The sequence below is a fragment of the Callithrix jacchus genome, chromosome 16 (assembly GCF_049354715.1).
Source record: "Callithrix jacchus isolate 240 chromosome 16, calJac240_pri, whole genome shotgun sequence".
NCBI classification, from domain to species: Eukaryota; Metazoa; Chordata; class Mammalia; order Primates; family Cebidae; genus Callithrix; species Callithrix jacchus.
Genome location: NC_133517.1, coordinates 95,931,498 through 95,948,332, shown reverse-complemented (window position 1 = coordinate 95,948,332; position 16,835 = coordinate 95,931,498). Strand labels below are relative to the sequence as shown.

At 44.0% G+C, this 16,835-nt stretch overlaps 1 non-coding gene across 1 annotated transcript; it reads right to left on the bottom strand.

Moving 5' to 3' along the window:
* Positions 1–15,038: 15,038 nt before the first annotated feature.
* On the bottom strand, positions 15,039–15,145 carry LOC118148645 (U6 spliceosomal RNA). The gene has a single exon (XR_004735566.1). It is a non-coding gene; the product is annotated as a U6 spliceosomal RNA (small nuclear RNA).
* Positions 15,146–16,835: the final 1,690 nt, after the last annotated feature.

The window sequence follows — 16,835 nt, the reverse complement described above, 5'->3', positions numbered from 1 at the left end:
TTTCTCAATATGCTTTTCTATTGTTTGAATCTTTGGCAATGAGAATACACTTATATATTACTTAGGGAGTTATTTTCAAAAATTGACAGTCTGAAAAATGCAAGAGAGACTGGACTTAGAATACTCCAACATTTAAGAATCGTTGGAGAATTAAATTTAACATGGTAGATTGATTGCATGAAAGACAGAAAAAGAAAAGAGAAAAAGAAACTTTGAGAAAGCAGCAAAAAGTCAAGGAGCAATACGAAAAGGCATTGTATCAAAAGGACTATCAATTTATGAAAAGATCAAGATGCTATGGAAAAAAAGCATAATAACATTCTAAAGAAAGTTTAGACCAGGCACAGTGGCTTACACCTGTAATCCTAGCGCTTTGGGAGTCCAAGGTAGGCAGATCCCTTGAGTTCAGGAGTTCAAAGCCGGCCTGGCCAACATGGTGAAAACCTGTCTCTACTAAAAATACAAAAATTGGCTGGGCATATTGGCATGTAATCCCACCTACATGGGAGGCTGAGGCAGGTGAATTGCTTGAACCCAGGAGGCGAAGGTTGCAGTGAGCTGAGATCGTGCCACTGCACTCCAGCCTGGGTGACAGATCAAGAAAAAAAAAGGAAATTTTAGAAGATAAAGTTGATAAAATTTCGTAGTGTAAATAAAAGGCACAGATTTGGAAAGTAGGAGAGAAACAATATGCAATTGAGAAGGTTTATTTAGGAGTTCCACATTCAACTGATGGCATATTCCGAAAGAGAACAGAGAAAACTAAAAGGGAGAAAATTGTCAAAGAAATACTATGAGAAATCTTTTCAGAATTGAAGGACATGAAAGTCATAATGAAAAGATCTCATGAAGTTCCCAAACAACGTAATGAATAGGAGTAAAATAAAACCTCATATCAAGGCACATTATCATCAAATTTGAGAACATTGGGAATCAAGAGGAGATTCCTAGAGGTTTCCTAAGAGATGAAGCAGGCCACAGCAAATGGACAGAAATAGAATGGCATCAGATTCCTCAACAGCAGCATGGATGTTAGGAGGAAATGGAGCATTTGGAAAAAATATTGCCTAGCTGGTATGCACAGCCAAAGTCACAACCAAGCGTGAGGGGTATAATGAAGGCATTTTCAGACATGCAGGGTCTCAGTCTTTTTCTGGGCTGGATGCAGTGGCACTTTGGGAGGCTGAGGCAGATGGATTGCTTGAGCCTAGGAGTTTGAGAGCAGCCTCGGCAATGTGGTGAAACCCTGTATCTACAAAAAATAATAAAAAATTAGCTGAGTGTGGTGGCGCGTGCTTGTGGTCCCAGCTGCTTGGGAGGCTAAGTTGGGAGGATTGCTTGAGGCTGAGAGGCAGAGGTTGCAGTGAACTGAGATTGTGTCACTGCACTCCAGCCTAGGTGACAGAGTAAGACCCTGTCTCAAACAAACAAACAAACAAAAATGCAACAAAAATTAGCTGAGCATGGTGGCATGTGCCTGTAGTCCCAACTATTCAGAAGGCTGACCCTGTCTCAAAAACAAAACAAACAAATAACACCCCCCTCCACACAAACACAAAAGAAACTTTCTGGGTACCCTTTCTTAAGAAGCTACTAGAGAATATATTTTACCAAAATGTATGAATAAATCAAGGAGACTTGAGATCTAGGCCCCACACTGGATTTAGCATGTGAGATGGAGTGAGCAAAGGAAGTTCTCAGGATGAAGATAAAGATAGATGTTAAGGTGGCAGCTATGCAGTATGCTTAGAAGGAAACCAGTTTCTATGGTTTGAATGTGTTTCTCAAATTTCATGTATTGGAAACTTAACCCCCAAACTCATATTTATGAAATTTGGAGATGGGACCTTGGGGAGGTAATTAGGATCAGATAAGGTCATCAGAGGCCCCCGTGATGGGACCTGTGGCTTTCAAAGAAGAGGAAGAAAGTCCTGAGCTGGCACACTCTTGCCCTCTTACCATGCGATACCCTCTGCCATGTTATGACACAGCAAGAAGGCCCGTACCAAATGCCAGTGCCATGCCCTTGGACTTCCCAGCTTCTGGAACCATGAGTTAAATAAATTCCCTTTCTTTATAAATTGTCCAGTTTGTGGTATTCTGTTATAACAACAAAAATGGACTAAGGCGGTTGGGCGCGGTGGCTCATGCCTGTAATCCCAGCACTTAGGGAGGCCAAGGCGGGCTGATCACAAGGTCAAGAGATCGAGACCATCCTGGCCAACATGGTGAAACCCCATCTCTACTAAAAATACAAAAATTAGCTGGACATGGTGGCATGTGCCTGTAGTCCCAGCTTCTCGGGAGGCTGAGGCAGGAGAATTTCTTGAACCCGGGAGGTGGAGGTTGCAGTGAGCCGAGATCGCATCACTGCACTCCAGACTGGTGACAGAGCAAGATTGTCTCAAAAAAAAAAAAAGCAGTAGATAATGCTTAAATTGAAAACCAAAAATGAGCTGGAGCAGGGGATGGATTTTTAAAACATGTAAACAAATCATTGGCTTTTTTTTTTTTTAAACTAGTCTCTTGGTGTGTTTTCAGTCTTTCCCTGATACCAACAGTGCTGAAACGAATAACCTTATACACATGCTATTTTGTTTGTGTGCCAATATAGCTATAAGATTAATTTTCAAAGGTTAAAGGGCAAACAAGTGTACTTTTGATAGATATTGCCTAATTGCTCTCTATAGGGGTCATACCATCTTATTCTCCCACCAGAATTGTATGAGAGTGAGTATTTTCCCATAGCCTCATCAGAAGAGTGTGTTGTCAAACTTTGGAGTTTTTGCCAATCTGGTGGATGAGGAAAATCTCTCTCTGTATTATGAGTGAGGTTAAGAATCTTTTCAATGTTTAAGAGCCCTTTACATTTCCTTTTCTCTGAACTCTTTTATTATGTCCTTTGTTTACATTCCTACTGGGTTTTTTGGCTATTTTCTTGTTGATTTCTATGAGCTCTTTATATTTTAGAAAAAAATTAATCTTTTGTGTTGCAATTGTTTTTTGTTTGTCATTTGTCTTTGCTACTGTTTTCTGCTAAGTTTTCAATTAATATGTAGTCATAGTTATAAATAATTTCTTTTATAGATTCTGGATTTTGAGTCATAATTAGAAAGACACTATCCACTCAAAAGTTATAAAATCATTCATCTGTGTTTTCTTCCAGTGACTAAGTTTTCATTTTCTACATTTAAATATTTAATCAATTTGGAATTTATCCTCATATATTGATCTAGTGTCATCTTTTCCAGATGTTTACCCAGGTATTCCAACTTTCTTCTTCTTGTTCTTTTTTTCCTTTTTGAGTCAGGGTCTCACTTTGTTGCCCAGGCTGGAGTACAGTGTTGTGATCATGAGTCACTGTAGCCTCGACCTCCTGGGCTCAGGTGATCCTCCCACCTCAGCCTCCCAAGTAGCTGGGACTACACCAGGCTAGTTAAAAACATTTTTTTGTAGAGACCAGCTCTCCCTATGTTGCCCAGGCTGCTCTTGAACTCCTGGACTCAAGCCATCCTCCCACTTTGGGCTTCTGAAGTGCTGGGATTATAGGCATGAGCCACCATGCCCAGCCTCCAACTTTTTTTATTACTACTTGACTCTCACAACTAAAAAAATTATTACCAAGAATATTACCAAGATAAAAAAAATTAAATACATTTTAAAAAGAGTGCCAGAGAAGCCCTCATGATGGCCTGTGAAGAGGGCAGAGAGGAAGTGGGAAGGTTGCACCCTCCCCCACCTCTGAGTCCCTGGCCCCCACTGGATGACTGGATGCCATCTTTGTAGAGGCGTCTATCCTAGGGCTGTTTTGTTAGGCAGGGACACTTGGCCGCAAACAGTAAAACAGGGCTCTGACTACCGATGCTAATGAGGGGCTTTTGGGGGGTACTGGCCAAGCTCAAACTCTGGGAAAGCGAGTTGGCTACCACACCCTGTGTCGGATGAAGAGGAGCAGCTCCGGGCACTGCGTGGAATTCCCTGTCCCAGGATGACTCAGCGCCAGCTAACTTCCTGTGTGTCTGTCTGCGTTTAGGGTTCCAGTCCTTGGGAGAGAGATTTTCATTAGCCAGCTTGGTCACTTGCCTGTCCCTTGTCAGCAGGGGTCCAAGTCCTGGGATTAGCCAGGAACCATGTACGGGAACCATGTATATGTGTGAGGGGGTGTTGAGGAGCTGTTTCTCCAAAGCAAGAAATGCTGGGCAACAAAACCAAACAAAGCTCCGCAGCGGCTGTCCCTCCACAACGTTTGTAAAAATAGCAACAATAAAAATAGCAACGATTTGCTGACTCCTTCCCCGGGGCTGGGATCTATGTGAAGTATTTTACCTCATTTACTTTCTTAGCAGCTCTGTGGGGTGGGAATTGCTCTCTCCCACTACAGGTAAGGAAGCTGAGACTGAAGAGAGGATAAGAGACGTCTCTGAGATACAGCTTGTCAGTGGCATAACCAGGATACAAATCTGGTTGTGTCCACCCCAACCCAGCCTCTGCATTGTAACCATCAGGCAGCATCGCTTTCTGAGTGGGGCTGAGTGTACTCCATGGGAAAATCAGCTTCTGCACGTTGTGCTGCTGACCTTCTGGCTCCACGGGCTTAAAACACAGCTACAGATGTAACTCTGCTATACAGGGCTCCTTCGTGTCCCCATCAGTCATCCTTGGGATTGGCACTTGCTCTCATGCTCCGCACCTGCTGCCTACAGCAGTTCCAAGGATAAAGGATTCTCATTCATTCTCTCACCACAGCTGTTTTTGGGCAAAGGATTGCTGAGCTGGACTGGGCAACCACACCAGGGTACCAGCGCTCGCTACATGCATGCACAGACCTCCCTTGACCCTGTAGCCAATGCCTCGGTCAGCCAGTGCACCTGTACTCTCTCTCCCCTTGGGTTAGGGTCCTTCTCCGTTAGGTACAATGCACAGGAAATCGAGGGGTGGCCTTTGTCCCAGCTGTCTTAATCACCACATTCTTCAGGTCAGTAACCACCGCATTGGAGAGGATTCACGCAGCTCATGTGTAAACGAGAGCCACTTTTACCACCTGTCCTGAGACCCTCCGGGTGTGCCTGGATGGCTGAATTAGAACTGGGTGCTGCCCCTGCTCCTCACCCCTGAACTCACCCCACAGTGCTTCATCCTAGCTCCCCCAGCTTGCCCGCCATCCCCTCCCATCAGCTAGTGTTTCCTGAAAGATTCTCCAAGTCCAGCAGTGTGCTGACTCCTCTGGCCGCACCCAAGTCTGGAATGTCTTCCAATTCCCTCCCTTTCCCTTTCACGACTCAGGGATCTTCGAAATTCTGTTGTTCCCTGGGGCAGGCAGCTCCTGTTGGGGTGTGGCGGGTAGCTGGCCACAGTCATAGAAACGCTGTGATTGATTTAAGTACTAAATTACACACTCATCGTGGCAAAAGTACTGCTCCTCCCTATGGGACCTCTTTAGGGCTGAGAGAATTGTGTGTCTTTCTCCCTTGGATGCACGGTGTTGGGGGCACAGGCCCCCCCAGCAGAGGCCTCGGTGTGCATAGCAGCTGCCTCTGAGCAGTCATGTGGGCCACGCAGCTGAGGACGGCCACAGGGGAGCTTTCTCCTCCAGGTGATCTGGAATAGGGAATGCTGGCAGCTCTCCAGTGAACACCAGAGAAACCTCTCTCCCCATCTGCACAGAGCAGGGAGCATGGGAATGATGACCAGCGTTCAGAGGGAACTGCTGGGCCCAGTGGTCATTCCTTGCCTGGGCAGAAGCTGTACAACATGGCCCATGACTGCTCCAGACGGCCTTCTGCTGCTCTCCGCTCTTCTCAGAGGACAAGTCTGACCACCCAGTTTAAAGTATAACCTGACTCCAGGATTCTTACCCTGGTCTTTCCCTTCCCCAGTGCACTTGAACCTGCAACACAGACTAAAATGTACTTTTCATGCTTTTTGTTTATTTTCTGTCTCTCCACTAGAATATAATTCCACAGGGGCAGGCTGAGACTTTTGCCAGTTTCGTCCAGGATGTATTCCAAGCGTCTAGAGCAGTGTGGGTGTGTAGGAGGTGCTCAAGAAATACTTGTTAAGTAAATGAAGGATTCACTCATATCCTAAATGAAGGATCCCCCAGTGTCTGGTTCTTTTAAAACATGTTCACAAATCCTGTGACACTGCTCCTTTTAAAAGTAGAGGTAATTCCCTCTCCCTGAATGTGAGCTGACCTGAGTGACTGACTCCTTTCCAGTGAGTAGAATGTGGCAGAAGCCATCCTGTGTGACTTCTGAGGCTGGGTCATAAAAAGGACAGTGTTGGTCTGGCTTGCTCTCCCACGAGCAAGTGGAGGATGTCAGCAGCCCTGTGAGGACACTCAGGAACCTTCAGAGGCCCTCATGGGGAGGCAGTGAAGCTGTGTGAGTGAGCCGTTTTGAAAGCAGTGCCCCCAGATGGCTGCAGCCTTAGCCGACGACTTGACTGTAACCTCATCAGAGTCTCCAAACCAGGACCACCCATAGAAGGCACTCCTGAATTCCTGTCCCACAGCCATTGTGAGGATAACGCATCCTTAGGATTGTGTTAACCTACTGCGCTGGGGTTAATTTGTTACACAGCAACAGAGAACGAATAGAATTTCAGAGTCACCTAGTGCATTTGAAATATGACTTGCTTTAAAAAAAACTTAATTCGTGCCCAGCGTTACAGCAAAGCACTACTGGCAAAGTGAACTATAGCTGCAGATGTGGAAATAGAGAGTGTGTAGGTTTGGGGCAAAGAGATCTGGTTTGGAGCTATAAAAAATAAAAAGATTGGCTGGCTGGGTGTGGTGGCTCATGCCTGTAATCCCAGCACTTTGGGAGGCTGAGGTGGAAGATCATGAGGTCAGGAGTTCAAGACCATCCTGGCCAATATGGCGAAACCCCGTCTCTACTAATAATACAAAAATTAGCTGGGCGTGGTGGTGTGTGCCTGTAGTCCCAGCTACTCAGGAGGCTGAGGCAGGAGAATCTCTTGAACTCGGGAGGCGGAGGTTGCAGTGAGCTGAGATTGTGCCATTGCATTCCAGCTTGGGTGAAAGATAAGGCTCTGTCTCAAAAAAAAAAAAAAAAAAAGATTATCATGGTCCCAAATTTGGCACTTACCTTGGGAATGTTATGTGGGAAGTGGTGAGTCCCTGGGGAAAGCCTGTGTTCGTAGTGAAGATGATACAGGGCTTGAGCCCTAACCCATGGTACATGCTCAGTGAAGACACCTGTCCACCGATTCAAGCGCCCATTGTGGGTTTATTAATACCTCTTGCACGTGATGCAGGGTGGGGCTGGGGTCTGCGCAGCAGCTCCCAAACTCGACGCAACGAAGGCTGCAGCTGTTATTGCTGTCTTCACTTCACTTCAGAGTGACCTTAAATTATATCCCCTAGTGATGAGACAGCCAGAATAGTATACCCTTGAGGAGGCTAATTAACCCCCAACAGGATACACAAGCTAGAAAATCACCACTTGGAGAGCTGTGTAGCCTCCCAAATCCTCACCGGAGCCATGGCTCTGTAGCACATTTCTATTTAGTGCCACAAATGGTGACAGACGAGAGGCTCTGGGGACCTTCTGCCCTTCTGCCACCAAGGATCACCAGCCAAGCCTGACGACTTGATCTGGCATTGATGTTTGGTCCCTGCAACCCACTCCCACGCTGACATCTCTGCCTGCACACCTCACCCAGGTGTAGATATGGCTGGTCTGGATGGCCATTAAGTCAATGTAAAGAAACTTGACCCTTATGAGAATAATTGGCTTGGCTTTTTTTTTTAAGACAGGTCTGTCAGCCAGGCTGGAGTGCAGCGTTACCACCATGACTCACTGCAGCCTTGACCTTTCGGGCTTAAGCAATCCTCCTGCCTCAGCCTTCCTAGTAGCTGGGACTAAATATGTGTACCCCCACCCACCACACTTGGATAGTTTTTATTTTCTGAGACAAGGTCTTGCTCTACTGTCCAGGCTGGAGTGCAGTGGTGCAATCTCAGCTCACTGTAACCTCTGCCTCCTGGATTCAAGCTGTCCTCCCCACCGCAGCCTCTCAAGTAGCTGGGACTATAAGCACATGCCACAATGCCCAGCTAATTTTTAATTCTTTAAATTTTTTGTGGAGATGAGGTTTCTCTAGGTTGCCCAGGTTGGTTTCAAACTCCTGAGCTCAAGCAATCCACCTGCCTCAGCCTCACAAATTGCTGGGATTACAGGCGTGAGCCACCACACCCTGCCTGCTGGGCTAATTTTTTTTTTTTTTTTTGGTAGAGATGGGATGTCATCATGTTAATCTGTCTGGTCTCAAACTCCTGTGCTCAAGTGATCCTTTCACTTTGGCCTCCCAAAGCGTGGGCTTAGCTTTTGACAGGATGATTGCATTCACCTTTGGCTCAAATTCTCATCTCTGTAACCCACCAGATTATGATGGGGGGAAAAAGGGAGAGGGCTTTAGTCACTTTCTGTGCCGGCAATTCCTTCTATCAGCTTTACTTAACAGTTGGAAAAAGAGAGACCCAGAAAGGGTGGGTGTTTAGGAGGCCTGTGGTAGAGAAGCCTGACTTTTCTGGAGACCTTGCCTGCTAGTAGTAATAATAATAGTAATAACAATAGTAGTAGTAAATATTTATTGAGCATTCGTTCTCTGCCAGTGGCTGCTAAGCATTTAATGTCTATTTTCTTGTTTGAAACTTCTGACCCCCCTGTGAGGCAGGCACTATTTTATTCCCATTGAATACATGAGGAAGCTGAGGTCCGGTACAGTGGTTTGCTCAAGGTGAAATCTGAAGTCGGTTCTCACTCTAGGTCCACCTACAAAACACTGCATGTCTTTAACTAGAATATGGTCACTGTCATGAACATTGGTGGTTTCTGAGAGGCTGCCTGTGTCCAAGGTTGGCAAACATGTTACATCTTAAGACTGTGATATCCAGACACTGCCTGACATCAACGAATGAAAAGGCAGAAACCAAAAAGTAGGCCCAGTCCTGAGCCACCCCTCCATCAGGCAGCACATGTTCACAGTGTTCATAATACCCCTCCATGCTGCAGCACATGTTCACAGTGTTCATAATACCCCTCCATCATGCGGCACATGTTCACAGTGTTCATAATACCCCTCCATCATGCAGCACATGTTCACAGTGTTCATAATACCCCTCCATGCTGCAGCACATGTTCACAGTGTTCATAATACCCCTCCATCATGCGGCACATGTTCACAGTGTTCATAATACCCCTCCATCATGCAGCACATGTTCACAGTGTTCATAATACCCCTCCATCATGCGGCACATGTTCACAGTGTTCATAATACCCCTCCATCATGCAGCACATGTTCACAGTGTTCATAATACCCCTCCATCATGCAGCACATGTTCACAGTGTTCATAATACCCCTCCATCATGCAGCACATGTTCACAGTGTTCATAATACCCCTCCATGCTGCAGCACATGTTCATAATGTTCATAATACCCCTCCATCATGCAGCACATGCTCACAGTGTTCATAATAGCCCTCCATCATGCAGCACATGGTCACAGTGTTCATAATAGCCCTCCATCATGCAGCACATGTTCACAGTGTTCATAATACCCCTCCATCATGGAGCACATGCTCACAGTGTTCATAATACCCGTCCATCATGCAGCACATGCTCTCAGTGTTCATAATACCCCTCCATCATGCAGCACATTTTCACAGTGTTCATAATACCCCTCCATCATGCAGCACATGCTCACAGTGTTCATAAAACCCCTCCATCATGCAGCACATGCTCACAGTGTTCATAATACCCCTCCATGCTGCAGCACATGTTCACAGTGTTCATAATACCCCTCCATCATGCAGCACATGTTCACAGTGTTCATAATACCCCTCCATGCTGCCACACATGTTCACAGTGTTCATAATACCCCTCCATCATGCAGCACATGCTCACAGTGTTCATAATACCCCTCCATGCTGCAGCACATGCTCACAGTGTTCATAATACCCCTCCATGCTGCAGCACATGCTCACAGTGTTCATAATACCCCTCCATGCTGCAGCACATGTTCACAGTGTTCATAATACTCCTCCATCATGCAGCACATGTTCACAGTGTTCATAATACCCCTCCATCATGCAGCACATGTTCACAGTGTTCATAATACCCCTCCATGCTGCAGCACATGTTCACAGTGTTCATAATACCTCTCCATGCTGCAGCACATGTTCACAGTGTTCATAATACCCCTCCATGCTGCAGCACATGTTCACAGTGTTCATAATACCCCTCCATGCTGCCACACATGTTCATAATGATGATCCTGGATTAAACAGAAAGGTTAAATTACGTTCTTTGCTTTAAAATATAGAGAGGTAAATGCTGTGTTTTACAGTGATTACCTCCCACCTTCAGAAATGATTACAACGTTGGGAAAAGTACTGGTTCTCAAGGGAAGTTTTTGGTTATCTGTGCCGAACCATATTCCTTAGTGCTGGTGGGTAACTGAGGTATTGTAACATCCTAACATACTGGCATGCTTTGAGATGATGCAACTTTCCCCATTTTGTGTAGGTGAACCAAGAGAAGAGGAATTTCCAGTGTGCTACTAATACGGTTTGGCTGTGTCCCCGCACAAAATCTCATCTTGATTTGTAATAGTTCCCATGTGTCAAGGGGAGAACCAGGTGGAGAGAACTGAATCACGGGGGTGGTTCACCCATACTATTCTCATGATAGTGAGTTATCACCATATCTGATGGTTTTATAAGGAGCTTTTCCCCATTTGCTTGGCACTCATTCTCTCTCCTGCCACCCGTGAAGAGGTGCCTTCTGCCATGACTGTAAGTTTCCTGAGGCCTCCCCAGCCATGTGGTACTGTGAATCAATTAAATCTCTCTCTTTTTTAAAATAAATTATCCAGTCTCAGGTATTTCTTCACAGCAGCATGAGAATGTACTAATACAGCTGTCATTGGCTCCTCTCTGCTCTGATTAAAACTCATTATGGGCTGCTGCAGGTTCAGCTCTCTGGTTCATCTGAATAGATACATCTGAATCTGTACCTTGTAAGAATGGTTGATAGAGCAGGTGTTCTTGGACACCACTTCCACACATTGATAAAATGATGTTTACATTAGTACTAGTAGCCTTTATGGAGTGTCAGCTTTAGGCCCAGGTCCTGCATTAGGCACTGCACATACTATTTCTTTTAATTTTTTCAATTGCTCCGTTGGGGTAGTATTGTTACGCCCATACACAGATAAGAAAGCAATGCTCAGTTAGTTTAAGCAACTAATTCAGGATTACAGAGAAAATCAGTAATTGAGGAACAGATTTGCTGATAGATTTTTCTGAAATATTTCCAAAATAAAATATGTAATATTATAATCACAAAATATATTATGTGATTATAAGATTATAAAGTTATGTTAATTTTTCTTTAAACCCACATATATGTAATCTATTCACTCAGAATGAGAGCTGTCCTTTAACACAGTCATCTTGGAAGACTATAACATCTCTCGAATATTATCTAAATGCTTGCATTTTCTCTTGGAAAATAGTATTTACAACTAGTTTACACTCCCCTCCACGCTTGGTTTCCTTTGGCTTCAGCCAGGTTTGACCAAATACTGTAATGGTAATTCCCAGTTTGATCGCATATTTTGGTCACCAGATTTACTTTCAAATAATTTCAATTGTTTCCAAATAATCAAATCCACTCAAGGAGGAAGATTTGACGCTAAGGAGAATTACTTCAAAAAATCCATAGCAGGCTCTAGGAGGGATTTTTAAATGTAGTGAGTAAGGCAGTGTAGAAGGGTGTACAAAGCACCACGTGAATGTGTGAACTCTGATGTATTTGCTCGAATAATGAATAAGGCAGTCCTACTGCCTGAAGTCACCCGGCATGTTGCACGAACCCCTCCCGGGCTCAGCCTTCTTCCCTTACACTTTGTTGGCTGCCGCGAGTTTCTCAGCTGAGATGGAATTCAGAAGCCCACGAATGACACCGTGTCTCATTTGGTACAACAATCATTGCAAAATTTCATGATAATTTAGTATCTCGACTCTCTTGTGAAGACATACTCTCCTTAGGTATTCACTCCTCCCCTGAAGGGCTTTTCATAGGCTTCTGATTTGGATTTAGGAACATTGGTATGGGGGATGGGTGAGAGAAACCTGGGCTTAAAGGAGCTCTATTGTTAGGGGTTTGAGGCTTTCCTTACATTAGGTGAGTGTAGACAGAATAACAGAAGGGAAAGAGGTAAGAGTAGCCAACGGGACAGATGCTGTGGTAAATGTTTGTAACATCTTCTTTTTGTCCTCCCACTGGTTCTGCCATCACGAAGCTTGAATTATCTCTGGGTGGTGTAGGCTTTGGGGTTGAGAAGCTAATTTTTCTTGGTGCTTCCCTTAACTCCAACAGATCAAGTCTTGATTCTGTCACTTACAATCCACAAGCATTTTCTCTGCCCCTCACATCTAGAATGGAGCCAAGAAATATCTAGTACCATGGTAGTAAACCAGCTCAAGGTTGGTTTGAACTTGACGTCACTAAAACTAGGAACTGTTCAATGGTATTTAGGATAGCCTCAGCATTCAGCGTCATTATCAAACAACATACATTTATTTATTTATTAGAGACTGGGTCTTGCTCTGTTGCTCAGGCTGATCTGTTGCAGTGGCATGATCATAGTTCATTGTAACCTCAAACTCTAGGGTTCAAGTGATCCAGCTGCCTCAGCCTCCTGACTGACCAGGACTACAGGTGACATTACCATGCCTGGCTAAATCTTTTTTGTTTCGTAGAGATGGAGTCTTGCTATATTGCCCTGTCCTCAAGCAGTCCTCCCACCCTGACCTCTCAAAGTGCTAGGATTGAGCCAGACATGGTGGCTCACACCTATAATTCCAGCACTTTGGGAGGCCAAGGTGCATAGATCACTTGAGTCCAGGAGTTTGAGACCAGCCTGGCCAGTATGGTGAAACTCCATCCTTACTAAAAATACAAAAATTAGCCAGGTGTGGTGGTGCTCATCTGTAATTCCAGCTTCTTAGGAGGCTGAGGCACAAGAATCACTTAAACCCAGGAGGCAGAGGTTGCAGTGAACAGAGATTGTGCCACTGGACTCCAACCTGGATGACAGCAACACTCTGTCCCAAATTTTTTAAAAGGAATATTTTTAAAAAGTGCTAAAATTACAACCATGAGTCACCATGCCTAACCAGCATTTATTGAGACGCTAATGAGCAGGTAACTCATAATAGATTAATGAGTGTGATTTCTTAGTGCCTCACAGGTAAATGAGGCACTAAGAAATCATACTCATTAATCTATTAGATTAATCTATTAGATTAGATTAGAATCTATTATGTTCCTTTTTTTGAGATAAGGTCTCACTCTGTTACCCAGGCTGGAGTGCAGTACATAATCACAGCTCATTGCAGCCTTGACCTCTTAGGCTCAGGTGATCCTCCCATCTCAATCTACAGGTATGTGCCACCACCACCAGCTAATTTTTCATAGAGACGGGTTTTGTCATTGATACGGTTTGGCTCTGTGTTCTCACCCAAATCTCATGTTGAGTTGTAATTCCCATGTGTTGGAGAAGGGGCCTGGTGGGAGGTGATTGACTTATTGGAATGGACTTCTCCCTTGCTGCTCTTGTGATAGCAAATGAGTTCTCATGAGATCTGATTGCTTTAAGAGTGTGTAGCACTTCCCCTTTGTCCTTCTGCCATGATTGTAAATTTCCTGAGGCCTCCTAACATGCTTCCTGTGTAGCCAATGGAACTGTGAGTCAATTAAACCTCTTTTCTTCATAAATTACCAGGTCTCAGGTGGTTGTTTGTAGCAATGTGAGAATGGACTAATGTAGTCATGTTGTCCAGGTTGGAATTTATTATGGGCTATTTAAACAAGAGATCCTAAAATTTTAGCACAAATAACAATTACCTTGAGAACTTATTTGAAATGCATGCAAATCAGCCTCATCCCTTGAAATTCAGGCCCTTGGTGAGCCTGAGCATCTTGAGGATCTCACAGTTGATGCTGATACATGCATAAGTCTGAGAACCAGTGGTCTTTGTGGAGTACCGGGAGCCTGTGGAAAAAAACTCAAGAACTCTGAAAAGACGTGATCATTTAAAAAGTAAAATTAATATATCTTTACTCTCTTTATGTATTCTTTTTTCACCTAAGGGAGAATCAATATTTGTTGAGCATTTGAAATGTATTTAGTGCATTGCACACTGTATCAGTCAAAATCCAGTCAGGAAAAATGGAAATCATGCCAAGTACTTCAACCAGAGGGTATTTAATACAGTAAGTGGATTTCACAGGTGTTGGAACAACCAAAAAGGGGCAGGGAGATTGGTAAGTACAGGAAGCAATCTTAGAGCTAGAGGAGCAAAAGAAAGAGGCACGGTTAGAACATAGGAATACAGAGGTAGGGTCAACATCTTAGGAGCTGGGCTGCTGCAGGACCATTGGGTATCTGGTAGTGGCACTGCCAAGGGGACACTGTGTGGCTGTTGATGGGAGAGTGGCTTAACCCTGAGGCTAGTTGTGTCGAGAGATACTAGAGTTACAGCCGTCTAAAAGAAGGTGGAAGAAGAGTCCTTTCTTCTCTCCTTCTGCCTTCTAATCTCCCAGTTGTGCCTTCCAATTGCAGACCCAAACTGGAAATAGACCAGCAAGGGAATTTGGAAAATGTAATTTTCAGACTCCGAGCCCTCACATTCCAAATTGGAATACAGAAAGGTATGCACAGAACCGAGAGAGAACAGATAATGGCAAGCACACAGTCCATTTCTTTAATACTCTGCAACAGTCACTAGTGAGCAGAGCCAAAGTTCAAAGCAGAAAGTCGAATACCAGAATCTTTGCTTTTCCCACGGCAGCAGGCTTTAAGCACTTTAGCTCTAAGCTTACGTTTATATTTTGTCCTTGACTTTTTTCTCTCTTAACATTTATTTACACTGCCAGATCTTTTGCTAAGTGCTTAGATTATGCTAATCCTATTTAATTAAAATTTTGTTTAATTTACTGTATTTTTAAAATATGGAACGCTTTACGAATTTGCGTGTCATCCTTGTGCAGGGGCCACGCTAATCTTCTCTGTATTGTTCCAATTTTAGTATATGTGCTGCCGAAGCGAGAACTATCCTATTTAATTCTGAAAACAGTACAGGTAACATTGATGGAAAGTTGCCCAGTAAACAAATGAATGAGAAAACTCATTTCTTGAGTTGTGAAATGTGTGTGTGTGTGTAACAGGAAAGATTAAATATACAGAAAATACCGTAATTAAATAAGAATATTGTCCTAAATTATTCAGCATACAGTGAGGATCCTGTTCTCCGGAAACTTCCTGCTTAGGTCTGAAATGAAGACTTAACTACATAGAACAGCCTGCGTATAAAGAAAACTTCAAGGCCAAGGAATGCTCTGGAGAAAGTCGTTATGAATTGGGGTTGTTCAGGGAAGGTTTTGAGGAACAGATGAGATCTGAGGGAATGATGAAGGCAGGATGGGTATGGAGAAGTGGATAGAACATTCTACAATCTGAAGAGCTTGAGTAAAGGCTCAGAGGTGGGATATTAACACCTCATTTTGAATGACAGCAAAGAGACTGGGGAGATGGGTGAGAAGGGAACACTGATTGGGCTGTGGGTCTGAATCCTATTGTCTTTCCCAGAATCCATTCTCCTGTCTTTCCACAGTGATAGAAGTTAAAGCTGGGTGCATGACTAGCTTCCCTTGCAGATGGATGTGATAACGTAGCTTGATTCTGACTAATGGGATATCAGCTGGAGTGAAGTGTGAAGTTCCCAGGTCGGGTCCTTAAAATGAATGGGATCCTTCATGGTTTCTCTTTCCCCTTTACTGCCGGTCAGAGAGTAGAAGTGATATGGATTCATCTTGGACTGTGTGGGTAAGGACAGAATCTTAGGGTGAGTAGACAAACCATCTGGAAGAAGCCTAGATCCCTGACATTGACAAACTTCCCTACCAGCTCTGGACTAATCACACTGAGAGATAGGTGAGGGGGGATTTGATCTGAGAGCATAGGGGAATCATTGCTGTCAGGCAACCACAGAACTGAATTGGAGTTTGTGGCATTTGTGCCATCTGACATAGAGCTAGTTTCTCTAAATGTAGCATTACCTTATTCTACACATTTGCATAATTGCTACTAGGAATATCTTTTGGAAAGACCTTTTAGAGAATGGGTACAGCAGTGGGAAGAGTGATTTTCTTTCCATATGTCGAGCAGGGACAGACACTCAAGACTTCGGCCAACCATGTTCTGAAAGAATCAAGGGCTCGCTGCAAGCCCAGAAAGCTGCTATGAGATCTTACAGTTGGTGTGGGGGAGGTATTAAAAAACACTAATATTTCTGGAATGAAAGCTTTAATCAAATGCAAGAAAGATACCATAACTTAGAACAAATTGCTTTTGAAATCAAGTACATCGTTTGCAGATGACCTGACCTGGGTTTTTGGTTGGCTCTTTTCATAATAATCCCCATTAAAGGATAAGTCATTGCATGGGCTCCAAATTTGCAGCCTCTTTCTTTTCCCTTGGCAATAAGCAAAGGATCAGAATCAGACATGCGGAGGAGAGGGCAGAATTAATGTATTTAGGTTTTGAGTTCTTTCATGATGGAAGTTTGTGTCATTTTTTTTTGAAACTTGAGTGAAATTTACATAACATAAAATCGAGCATTTTAAAGTGAACAATTTAGTGGCATATAGTACATTCACTGTGTTGTGTAACAATCACCTCTATCTAGCCCTAAAACGGTTTCATCTCCCCAAAAGAAAACTGTACCCATTAGGCAGTTACTC